The sequence below is a fragment of the Rhinopithecus bieti genome, unplaced genomic scaffold (assembly GCF_001698545.2).
Source record: "Rhinopithecus bieti isolate Rb0 unplaced genomic scaffold, ASM169854v2 scaffold_69818, whole genome shotgun sequence".
Lineage (NCBI taxonomy): Eukaryota > Metazoa > Chordata > Mammalia > Primates > Cercopithecidae > Rhinopithecus > Rhinopithecus bieti.
In genome coordinates this window covers 85,623-97,908 of record NW_016825870.1, presented here as the reverse complement: position 1 = coordinate 97,908, position 12,286 = coordinate 85,623, and the positions used below count along the sequence as shown (strand labels likewise).

Sequence of the window (12,286 nt, the reverse complement as noted above, 5' to 3'; positions counted from 1 at the left end):
AAAAGAGACAGCCTTGTAATTTGTGCTGGTGGGGGGGAGGGGTGGGCAGACAAGCCAGTGGGGGAGGGGTGGGGAAGGGTGGGCTGGGCTTGGGGCATGGGCCGGGCCAAGTGGTGAGCCAGTATTTTCAGCTTTATGAAGGTGTGTGCAATATTGCATGTGTTGGGGCCGTCGAGCTCCTCGCGGCCACAAATGCTAGTCAGGGATCTTAGAGCCACAGGAGTTCCTTAGGGATCGCCACTCCCCACAGGTCTTGTGTGAGAATAGATAGAGTGTGCCATTGAGGAAGAAGAAATTCTTGGCAGTTTCTCCCCCTTACATTCCAGCTTTAGTGCAATCTCTGTTGAACTTGGGAATGCCAGGATGTGTCCTGGCACTGCAAGGAATAGGAAAATCGTGTTGACCGATGCCCTTACTACATATTTTTTTCTGCCTAGACTAAATGTGGGGTTTATTGTAATCCAAGAGTATCCCTTTGAAGGGTTAGCAGATGAACTGTATGTCTTAAATTGTTTTCTAAACTTCCATATTTGATAGGATTTGTAACATTTATTTATAATTAATATTGTACTGTTATAATCATATCTTTTATGTTATAATGTAAAGTTATTTTGAGCTGTTTGAAACATTGTGAAGCAGTGGGACAGCTACAGTAGTTTCTATAAAAACTAAACAGTAACATTTATATATTGCATCAGGAGTATTTTATTCTATATATAAATATATATATGGTAAATATCTGTTTTATAAATATATTCATTTAAAGAAAGTATCGTTATGACACTATCTGCCATATTTTTATACATTTGTGATATGAAGTGAGTATTATACTTCTAATAAAGGGAGTTGAATTGTGGCTACACGTGACTGTAACAGTATGAACCTTGCTCAACTTTTAGGCCCCAGCAGTAGCCTCTAGACATCCTTGGTAGCAGACGAGATGCAGCATCTCTTTCCAAACCTGCAGGGGAAGAAAGTCAGATAGGCCAGTGAGAATTCAGCAGGCCTGGTTTCCGTCCTCACACACTTGGCTCCTGTTTGTGTCCAGGGATGTTACTTGCACACAGGGGAGAATAGATTGAGGCGTTACTCGTGGGTCTTTGTAGAGAGAATGTGCTCTTCCACTTAGCATTAGTGTAGAGCGTAGACCAAAGATTTGCCAGTGAACATTCCTTGTTGTGAGATCATAAGAGGTACCTGTCTGCAGATCTTGCAAACCAGCTCTATGCTCCTCAATATTGTCCACTGTCCCGGAGACTCTTGGCTGATGGGGTGTGAGATATATGTGTGGCATTTCTATTTCTGAATGCCTTTTTTGCTCTTGCTCTCTCCAATACCATATTTAAAAGGCTCCTGGAGCAATTCCAGATAGAGAAAAAATTATCCATTTTTTTCTTCCTGGGGCTGTCCACTTATGACAAGATTTTCATGCACACCTGTTACACACATAACCCCTATCAGAACAGGACCTATTTTCCCCTCATCTGATCTCTTTCAGCTCCCAAGTTACTCCCAAGTATCATCAAACCCTTTGGCCATCAAGTGTTATCCTCCCATGCCTCTGGGTCATCCTTGAGGGACGTCACCTCAGCACCATCATCTATCAGTAGTAGTGGATTTTTGGAAGTAGTCTCTTAGCAATAATACTTTTAAAGGTCCCTCCCACCCCTCAAAGAGATAACTTCTCAATATTTATTACTTGTCCTCAAATTCTGAGTGTCAGCCCCTGAATCAAGTCAGCTATAATTGAAATGTGCTGTTACTGTTAACCCTCCCCCAAGATTTTGAGGATCATAGCTCTGATGATTATGAAGATTATAAAGACTAAACTCCTAGTTTCCCTGAAGCTTAAATTGTGCACATATTGCATTTTTATATAAATACTATAATGTGTATTGATTATATAGATAGGTTATTTTAAGGTGCTTTTTATTTAATTTTAATAAGTGTAATAGGCACTAAAATGAAACTCGACTGGGTACTATTATTGAAACAATTTGACTCAAATCAATAGTTTTGCATGCTCTTTAGTTCTTTTTCTGTTTTACTTCTTTCACCAGTTCAGTACTGTTTGGGTAACTCTGAATTCTGGCTTTTCCCAGGCAGCTGCTTGATGATACAAGTGAGGTGGACCATCAGCAGTTTGCCTGGACACTAATGACTCTAAAAGGGTGTGTATTTAACTCTTCTTTTTCATACTAGATCTCTACCTTGTATTCCCCCCTTGCAAACCAGAAACTACACTTTTTTCCTCTGGAAAGACTTCTCACTGTGCTATGCGCTTAGGAACTGCACGGTCCCGTTGCCATGCTGTGGCACTCGAGGCTCGTTGTCACCTAGGGGCTGGTTTCCCATGTTGTCATCCTTGCTAACACTGGGATCTCAGATGTTTGCAGAACATTTCTATTCATGATGGTTCTTCAAAGAAGGGCTAGAATATTTGCCTTCTACCTAGAGCAAAGTAAACCTAATTGCTGAAGAGTCAATACGTACTTTTTGTACATTCCCAGATTTGAGCCAGAAAATACCTACAGATATCTACATATGTTTTCAACCAGTGTTTTCGAGGTAGCTCTTTAATCCTCTTCTCAGCTTTTGTCTGTTCTGACTTTTCATCCAGTAAGCTGTAAGTGAACTACAGTCTGCATTTCTAGCATGCAATTCTCTTCCTGCTCACGAAGGGGGGATGATAAAGTTTTCTCTCAGACCTAATGGGCCCTCTCTTAGCTTTTAACTGTTGTTTTCCCCTCTTGATGAAGAATTATTGACATCACAAAGATTGCCATCTCTGATAGAAAGGACTTGATTTAAAGTCAGAAAAATTTGCCTTTTCTTTAGGAAGGGGAATTCATGACATCCATGTCCTATTATCGGCCCTAACTTCCTAAAGAAGAAAAAGGGTGAATGAAAGCTTATGTTACTTTTATGAAAGTATCACTGATCTCCTTTGGAAAAGAAACTCTGCTTCACTGTTTTTCTACCTTTATTTCTCTGCTGTCCCTGTTTTTCCTCTCTAACGTTCTAAATACACTTTAACTGAACCTTGTTTGGTCTTGCTCTAAAATTTAGCCTCTCTCTAGAGCCCAAGACCAAAAGGGAGTGCTTCATGCTGAAGGGCTTAAGTGAGCTGACTCTACAGCTGTGGTTCTCAACTAGGGGCAGTTCTCAACTAGGGGCAGATTTGCCCCCATGGGCACATTTGGTGATGTCTGGGGACATTTCGTTGTCACAGCTGGGGGTNCGGCCCTAACTTCCTAAAGGAAGAAAAGGGTTAATGAAAGCTTATGTTTCTTTTATGAAAGGATCACTGATCTCCTTTGGAAAAGAAACTCTGCTTCACTGTTTTCTACCTTTATTTCTCTGCTGTCCCTGTTTTCCTCTCTAACGTTCTAAATACACTTTAACTGAACCTTGTTTGGTCTTGCTCTAAAATTTAGCCTCTCTCTAGAGCCCAAGACCAAAAGGGAGTGCTTCATGCTGAAGGGCTTAAGTGAGCTGACTCTACAGCTGTGGTTCTCAACTAGGGGCAGTTCTCAACTAGGGGCAGATTTGCCCCCATGGGCACATTTGGTGATGTCTGGGGACATTTCGTTGTCACAGCTGGGGGTGATGGTGTGCTACTGGCATCAAGTGGGTAGAGGCCAGGGATGCTGCTAAACACCCTGCCATGCACAGGACAGCCCCCCAAACAAACAGTGCTCCAGCCCCAAGCACCACTGGTGCCAAGGTTGAGAAACCCTGCCCTACACCATCCCAAGCCCACCAGTCTGCAGAGCTTGGCTCTGGCCTTGTTCTGTCCAGGCTACAGTACTGCAGGTGTGAATTCTTCAACATCACATTCTCTTAAGAGTCTTCGACCACTATTCCTGAATCCTTGGAATCCTATTGTTCGTTTCCATTGTCTTGGGCCTGCTAAAAGGTGCATACTTTGGAAGGAGACCAGAGTTACTTTATAGGTGTTGGAGAACTTAAATTCTAGGTTAGCATCCTTAGAAAATCTTTCATAGAGCCATGAGGCTTATATTTAGAAGCAAGCAACAGCCTGGCAGATTGGCATGATTTTTACCAACTGCTCGAAGGCATCCATGGCTTTTAGCTGTGTCTCCCGAAAGAAAATGTCTTTGTTTTTTATTCAAGTCATTTAATAGCTCTTTACAAATATTAGCATATGGCAGACCAATTAGAAGCAAAAAAGTCCGTATTGGTGGTTGTGATGTGGCTGTTATAGAAGTATTTGTGCTGTATGCTTTGGTTAAATCTGTTTTAAAACATGCTTTAAGATTCACCTTATGCAGTTGTACTTTAATTCTAAGCTCAGAGCTATGCTGTCAGTCTCTAGTCACGCCGTGTATTATAAAGTATGTTGTGGTTGTAGAGTTAGCCAGTTTAGCATGTTCCTAATCTGAGAATTAGTGGACTATACTAGGAAATGCTATCCCATTGTCCCTTTCCAGCCCCTCTTAGTTAAGATCATAGTATCCTCACTTCTTAAACTAGTCTTTAGAGTAAATAAGGAAAAAAGCCATTTATTTTCTTCTAGCCATGTATTATTGAGAATGACTCATAGTGTATAACTTTTTTTCAAAGGCCAGAGGATTACTTTTCAAGTGTGTAGAAAGATCTATTTCTGTTCACCTAGGAGCTGGTGGTGACTGAACTCTTTCAGCAAGGGCAGTGGCTCAATGTGTTGCAGTGCTGGAGCTCAGCTGGGACTCAGTAAATCTGCACATTCTCTGCTGGTCAGAACATGTTTCCTGGATAGCATTGCTTTTCTATCTAGAAGTTTGTTCCCTCCTGCATGGTAGTGGGATATTGAGCTCTCTGTGGGTTCTAAGATCCACAGACTCATACTTTTGTGAACTTTGGAATGTGGTAGGGTACAGTGAACCAAGTCAGAAAATAGTGAAATATTTCCTTGCCTCCTTCAGTTCATCACTAAGAAAATGTGCAGGCAGAGAAAACTTACTTACGGTTTAAGAAACCACAATTCTGGTTTTTTTGAAAGGGGACATAGAAAAGACAGTACAAAGGTTGTAAGTGTCCTGTCTCCCAGGGCCAGAATCTCACAAGAAGGTCCTCTCAGAGACGTAAAAGCCTGGCTTACAAAAATAACCAGAAACTAAACTTGTAAGCAGTTATGATTTCTTCCTTTTGCTTCTTGACCAGCTGAGATACAGAATATCTTGAGGTCTGGTTCAGCTGATGAAACATTCTGTCTCAGAAATGATGAGTAAGAAACCATGCAAGAAAATGAAGTCCCTCATCTATCTGCATACATGCGATGTGGGAGAAGTGGAGTGGCTAGGAAACTCTGGGCCTGCTGCCCCTTCGATTCTTTTTCTTTGTGAATTGAATGTACTATACAAATGGTAGGCTTTCGTGTGAGCCAGTTACTACATGAATCTTCATTTCCCACAGTGGTTTGTTCATTCATCAGCGTTAGGCTTGGTCCTGGCTCCACTTTTCTCCTCTCCGGGCACTGACCCCACCCTTCCATGTATCTACTGTAGGCTATTAAATATGATCATGACCCGCCTTGCATTTTCATTCATCAACTGTTTACTCCCAAATTTAAGGGAAGTTTGTCTCATTTTGCCAGAAAAAATTTGTAATAGTCGGCACGCTGGATTTGTAGGGCCAGCAAAATTGTGGCAGTGAAACTAGTTTCACTTCTAAAGCCCTTCATTTCTCACAAGGTTAAGCTCTCGAAACCCCATTTGATCCTTGGGTCCTATTTCGATCCTCCTTTGGAATCTGAAAATCGGTCTCCATGTTGTATGCAGATTAGAAGTTGCCTTGTTCGTTACTCTTCCAACACAGAGTATCAGGGAGAAAGAGGCCTTATCTGTTCCTCCATCCCCCCTGTTTTGACAGACTGCTAAGAATTCCTCAGGACTTCCTTTGGTTGGGGATTTTACTTTCCCAAAAGTCTGATCTGATTTCTTTCAGGGGTAGACAAGCTTGTCCTAGTGCTCTGCTTCAGGTCTAATCAGAAGAAACCCAGGAATAGAAAAGGTAGATGCCTTGACTTTTGTCCCTGTTGTGGGGACTAAAGTGTTTATTGCCAGAATTGTCAAAAGCTCCAGTTCAAACTCTGTAGAGTTTCACGGAAAAACAAAACAAAACAAAACAAACAAGATGCTTATCGTCCCGGAGAATGTGTAAGTTTTCCAGCACGGCTTAGGTTTTCCAAAATGGAAAGCAAAGCTTGCAGAGAACCTGTTTTCTCTAGAGACAGACAACTGATTCTGGCCCTCAGTCTGTTTCCCTCTCCTTGTTTACTCTTTGGTCACCGATCGAGTCAGGCTAGAGGGGTAATACGGTGATTAAAAGAAGTAAATTCGCACTGTAAACTTGGATTGATTAACAGAAACAATTAAACCAAACAAAATCATTGCCCCAAATTTCTATCTCCAAGAATTGCTTTGTGCCATTTTGAATTCAGGTAGTTATTCTGTATATACTTAGCTGACTATTCAGAGCTTCTTCAATCTCTAGTAAGCTTGAAGGTGGTGTCTGGGAAGACACAGGGCAGGGTGACATTGAGACCCTGTTCATTCTTAGAAATAAAAATAGGGATAAGCCAGAATGATGTGACATCTAGTATGTGGTAGATGAAGAATCAGTGGAAATTCTTAATTGCACAGACTTTATAATCCATTATATAAAGTGTAATTCCATACTTTCTACTGTGGCAAGGGTGTGATGTGATTGTTAATCTTTTTAATTTTTGAATCCAAACTGAATTTAAAGTGTTGAATACTTAAATCCTCACAAGTGAATTATGAACCATTTGTAAAGTGTTTCTATAACTCTTTGTATCATGTGTTGGTACATCTTATCAAGTTTTTTCTGGCATGTAATTCCATTCTAAACTTATGTAAAATTTCTATTGTTGCTGTAAATATTACACAAATATCTACTCCGTGATAACCTTCATTATCAGCATGAAATGGTTAATTTTACTGAGCACAATGTATTTTGAATGGATCTTCCCAAATGTCTTTAATAAAATGCAGATTTTGCACTGACTGATGTGACTGCCAGGCCGTCCCAATCTTGAGCACTGTGGTCCTTGTGTTTGAACTGGGAACAGCTCCATTTTAGTTCCTTCTTGGGAAGAAAGAATGCATTCGAATTCAGATAAAGGATGATGGGCCTTTGAGGTTGTAATCAGTTTAAAAGAAATTAATGTAAAACTGGGCAAATCCTGTAACTTAATGATGTTGATCTTTGTTTTCCTATTTATAAAGCTTTTTTTCCCTTATGGCATTTTGAAAACTTTGGTTTATTTTATACTTGAGTGTTGTCACCTTTGCACGTCGCTAGACACTCACGTGGTAGAGGAGGATGGGAAGAGAGGCCAATCTTGTGCTAAGTGCTATGGAGAAAGCAAAGATGGACAGCTTAATAAGGGTTTTTTCATTCTAGAGGAGAGGTGAGCAAGCTTCTTCTGTAAAGGGCCAGATGGTAAATATTGGGGGCTCTGTGGCCCTTCGGTTCCCTGTCACCACACTCAGCTGCCTTTGTAGTGCAGAAGCTGCATGGATGATATGTAAATCAGAAAGTTGTGGCTGTGGTCCCATAAAACGTTACTTATAGAAACAGGCCATAGTTTACTAACCCCTGTTTTAGGTCCTCAGTTTCATCATTTAAGGTAAGACCAACCAAGTACATGTTCAATCAGGAGGGAAAGAACTTAGCTTTTGTGGTAACTTACATATAAAACATTCTCCAGCTTTCTTTGTCTTTCTAAACAAAGGGTAGGAGCCGAAAGTCAGTGCTTTCCATTCTTAAAAGTACTGTGTCAACCAGTTCTTCACTCTGTCTCTTTAAGTGACATGGAAACTTGTGGCCTGTGCTTTCAACTATAATCTTATCACGACTGAATCAAAGTATTTGGTGCTTATACTTTTTAATGTTCATAGCACTTACTATGGCCAGGCACAATGCCCAAGTGTTTTGCTTTTTTATTATTATTATTATTTTCACAACCCAGTGAAACAGGTACTACTATTATCCCCTTTTCGTAAATGAGGAAACAGATTTTCATACTTGACATTAACCTGTCCAAGGTCACCCAGTTTGGAAGTGGCAGGGCCAGGATTTGAGGCCGAATATGTTCATTGTAAAGCCCATATACCCTTAAAAGTCACTGCACCTCCATGTATGGAAACTGACATGGAGTGGAATGGTGGTCACAATCAGAGTTGTTTCTCTTTAGTAATTCAGGTTTATTCAAGTAACTCCAAGGTTTAAATTTTTAAAAACAGTTTCCAATACAGAGTATATTAAAAACTTTGTCTAAAGTTTACTCTAGGTGCAGAAATAAAGACAACTTAGTCGAGTGAAGGAAAGGGTAACAGACTTAGAAATGGCTATGAGGCCGGGCGCAGTGGCTCAAGCCTGTAATCCCAGCACTTTGGGAGGCCGAGACAGGCGGATCACGAGGTCAGGAGATCGAGACCATCCTGGCTAACACGCTGAAACCCCGTCTCTACTAAAAAATACAAAAAAGCTAGCCAGGCGAGGTGGCGGGCGCCTGTAGTCCCAGCTACTCCGGAGGCTGAGGCAGGAGAATAGCGTGAACCCGGGAGGCGGAGCTTGCCGTGAGCTGAGATCCGGCCACTGCACTCCAGCCTGGGCAACAGAGCAAGACTCCGTCTCAAAAAAAAAAAAAGAAATGGCTATGAAATGGCTATCTACACTTATGGAATAAGTGTACTAATTAGAGCAGGTAACAAGTCCCCACAATGTGTAACATATTCTTCTCTGAAAGCTCGCAACAATTTATGTGCCACCTTCCATCCCCTTTCCCAGCAGATGGTAATTGATGTGATTTGAGAATAGAACACTTCATTGAAACAAGTCGCTGGAGGTCCTCTGGGGATGCGGCTTAAAAGTCCAGGATCAGGCCAGGCGCGGCGGCTCATGCCTGTAATCCCAGCACTGTGGGAGGCTGAGATGGGCAGATCACCTGAAGTCAGGAATTCGAGACCAGCCTGGCCAACATGGAGAAACCCCATCTGTACCAAAAATACAAAAATTAGGGCCGGGCAGTGGCTCACGCCTGTAATCCCAGCACTGTGGGAGGCTGAGACGGGCAGATCACCTCAAGTCAGGAGTTCGAGACCAGCCTGGCCAACATGATGGAACCCCATCTCTACTAAAAATACAAAAATTGGGTGTGGTGGTACGTGCCTATAATCCCAGCTGCTTGGGAGGCTGAGGCAGGAGAATCACTTGAACCCGAAAGGCAGAGGTTGCAGTGAGCTGAGATCACGCCACTGCAGTCCAGCCTGGCAACAGAGCGAGACTCCGTCTCAAAAAAAAAAATACAAAAAAAAAAAAAAAAATTAGCCAGGCATGGTGGTGCATGCCTATAATCCCAGCCACTCGGGAGGCTAAGGCAGGAGAATCACTTGAACCCAAAAGGCGGAGGTTGCAGTGAGCCAAGATCACACCACTGCACTCCAGCCTGGACGACACAGCGAGATGCCATTTCATAAATAAATAAATAAATAAATCCCCAGGATATAGAGTCTGGTTGCCTGGGTGGAGTCTTGGCTCCATCTCCTACATCTCGTGTGACTTGAAGCAAGGCACTTCACTTCACTATGCCTCAGTTTCCTTATTTTTAAATGGAGGTAATCATAGTACCTACCTCAGTGTTGTTGTGAAGATTTAATGAGATAATAACCTGCAGAGCACTTGACAGAGTCTCAAGAAATATGAGCTCTTATAACATTATTGCTATTATAAAACATTGCTATTGCTTCTGCCCCAATTGGCAGTTTCAGAAAATTGAGAAGGAACATCACTGAATCTTTAATGCCAGTTACACAGAGCTCCATAGGTGTCCGCAAAGCCGTTTAGATGCATGTAGCCTATTTGATCTTCATATCAGCCCTGTAAGGTTGGGCTTAAGAATGACCCATCATGGAACTACTCTTGGGACCACAGGGGAAGTGACAGTCCTTGTAAGCTGTTTGTCAGTGGGCCTTAGCAACCAAGCCCCAAGTGGACAGAAAGATGGGGTTCTGTGAGCATCCATTCCAAGGGTCACTTTAGGGGTTCAATCTTCTGGGCTCTGAGAATGGATTCATAGCAGTACCTCTATCTGGGAAATACCTTTGCTTTGTCCAAGTAACCTCCTCCCACACAGAGTCCCCGAATCAACTCAGATTTTTTTTTCTTAATATTGGCAACACTTAATGCTACTTCTTTGTTCGTAACATTTCATTTAATTATTTAAAAATCTGCAAATGTTGTGTATATTTTACCGCAATTTTTAAACAATCTCCAATGTAGACTGCGCTCTAGCATTTCTAAAATAAAAGTAAATATGTTAAAATAAGGTAAGAGTGAGTTTTCCTACATTATATATAATTTTAATTGAAAGTTTCCCCCACAAAAGAAATGATACTGCAAGCATAGTTTGTGTGTTTGACAGCAAGATTCTATTAGGCTTCAGATTTCCCTCAATAAAAGTTTTAATGTTTATACATTCTGTCATATGAATTGAATGAAGTAGATAATATGCTGTTGTAAGCAAATTACCTGCAGATAAATGTCCTACGAGTCATATATCTTACTGTGTATTAAATTCTGAAGTTTTGAGCAGTTTTCAATGTGAAATCCCAGCTGGCTTCTTTGCAATGATGGACAAGTTAGTTATAATTCATATGGAAATTCAAGGAACCCAGAATAGCCAAAACAATCCTGAAGAGCAAAGTTGAAGGACTCATATGCCCCAATTTCAAAACTTACTACAAAGCTACAATAATGAAGAAAATGAGATAATAGAATTTGGGTTCCAGAAATAAACCCTCTCACATTCATGGTCAATTGTTTTTTGACAAGGGTGCCAAAATTATTCAATGGGGGAAAGAACAGTCTTTTCAGCAAACAGTGGTGGGACAACTGGATATCCACATGCAAAAGAATGAAGTTGGACTCCTATTTCACACCATATACAAAAATTAACTCAAAATGGATCAAAGATCTAACTGTAAGAGGTAGAACTATAAAACTCTTAGAAGAAAACATAGGGGTAAATCTTCCTGACCTTGGATTTGGCAGTGGTTTCTCAGAGATGACACCAAAAGCACAAGCAAAGAGAAAAGAAATTGGACTTCATCAAATGTTTAAAATTTTGTGCTTCAGAGGACTCTATCAAGAGAGTTAAAAAGATCCACAGAATGGGATCAAATATTTGCAAATCATGTCCAGTAAGGGAATTATACCTAGAATATACAAAGAATTCTTAAACTCAGTAAGTTGTAAGCCAATTTAAAATGGGCAGAGGATCTGAAAGACGTTTCTCCAAAGATGTGCAAATGGCCAGTAAACACATGAAAAGATGCTCAAAATCATTAGTCACTAGGGAAATGCAAATCAAAACCACAGTTGAGATGCAACTTCACACATTATGGGTATAGTCAAAGACAGACAGTACCAAGTGTTGCTGAGGATGTGGAGAAAGTGGAAACCTCCTACATTGCTGGTGGAAATGTAAAATGATGCAGCCACTTGGGATAATAGTTCCTCCAAAGATTAAACAAGAGTGTGTGTCCCAGCAGTTTTACTCCTAGGTGTATACCCAAGATAAATGAAAACATACATCTGCACAAAAACTTACACACAAATGTTCGTAGCAGCGTTATTCATAATTGCTAAAGAGTGGAAACGCAAATCTCCATCGATGGATGAATGGATAAATAACAATGTGCTCTTGACATGATACTGAACAATGATGTTCAGCAATAAAAAGGAGTGATGTAGTGATACACATGTTACAACGTGGATGAACTTTAAAACACTATGCTAAGTTAAAGAAGCCAGTCACGAAATACCACATACTATATGATTTCATTTATGTAAAACGTCCAGAATTGGCCAGTCTGTGGAGATAGTCGATTTGTGGTTGCAGAGGGCTTGTGGTGGCCGATGGGTTGGGGAGGGATGGCTGATGGGTGCAGGATTTCTCTTTGGGGTGATAAATTTTCTAAAATTGATCTAGTGATAATGGTTGCACAACTCTGAATATACCAAAAGTCATCAAATTGTACACTTTAAGTGGATACAAACTGTATATGAACTTAATCTCAATAAAGACGTGACAAAAGTTTCCAACATGAACAATTATTTGGAGAGCCTTTCTCCCTGCCTGTTTCCTCCTCTCCTTTTTCCCTCAACTGCACTGTCTCAACTCCTGTGTTTGATGTGCCCTTAACTCTTAGGATACTGCCATTTTGTCTGACAGTCCATGTCGTGACCAAAGTTA

The 12,286-nt window shown here is 40.9% G+C and overlaps 1 protein-coding gene across 1 annotated transcript in view; it reads left to right on the top strand.

Moving 5' to 3' along the window:
• CDKL5 (cyclin dependent kinase like 5) overlaps positions 1–12,286 on the top strand; it is a gene marked incomplete at its 5' end in the record, with an annotated part of 52,145 nt that overhangs the window by 26,931 nt on the left and 12,928 nt on the right.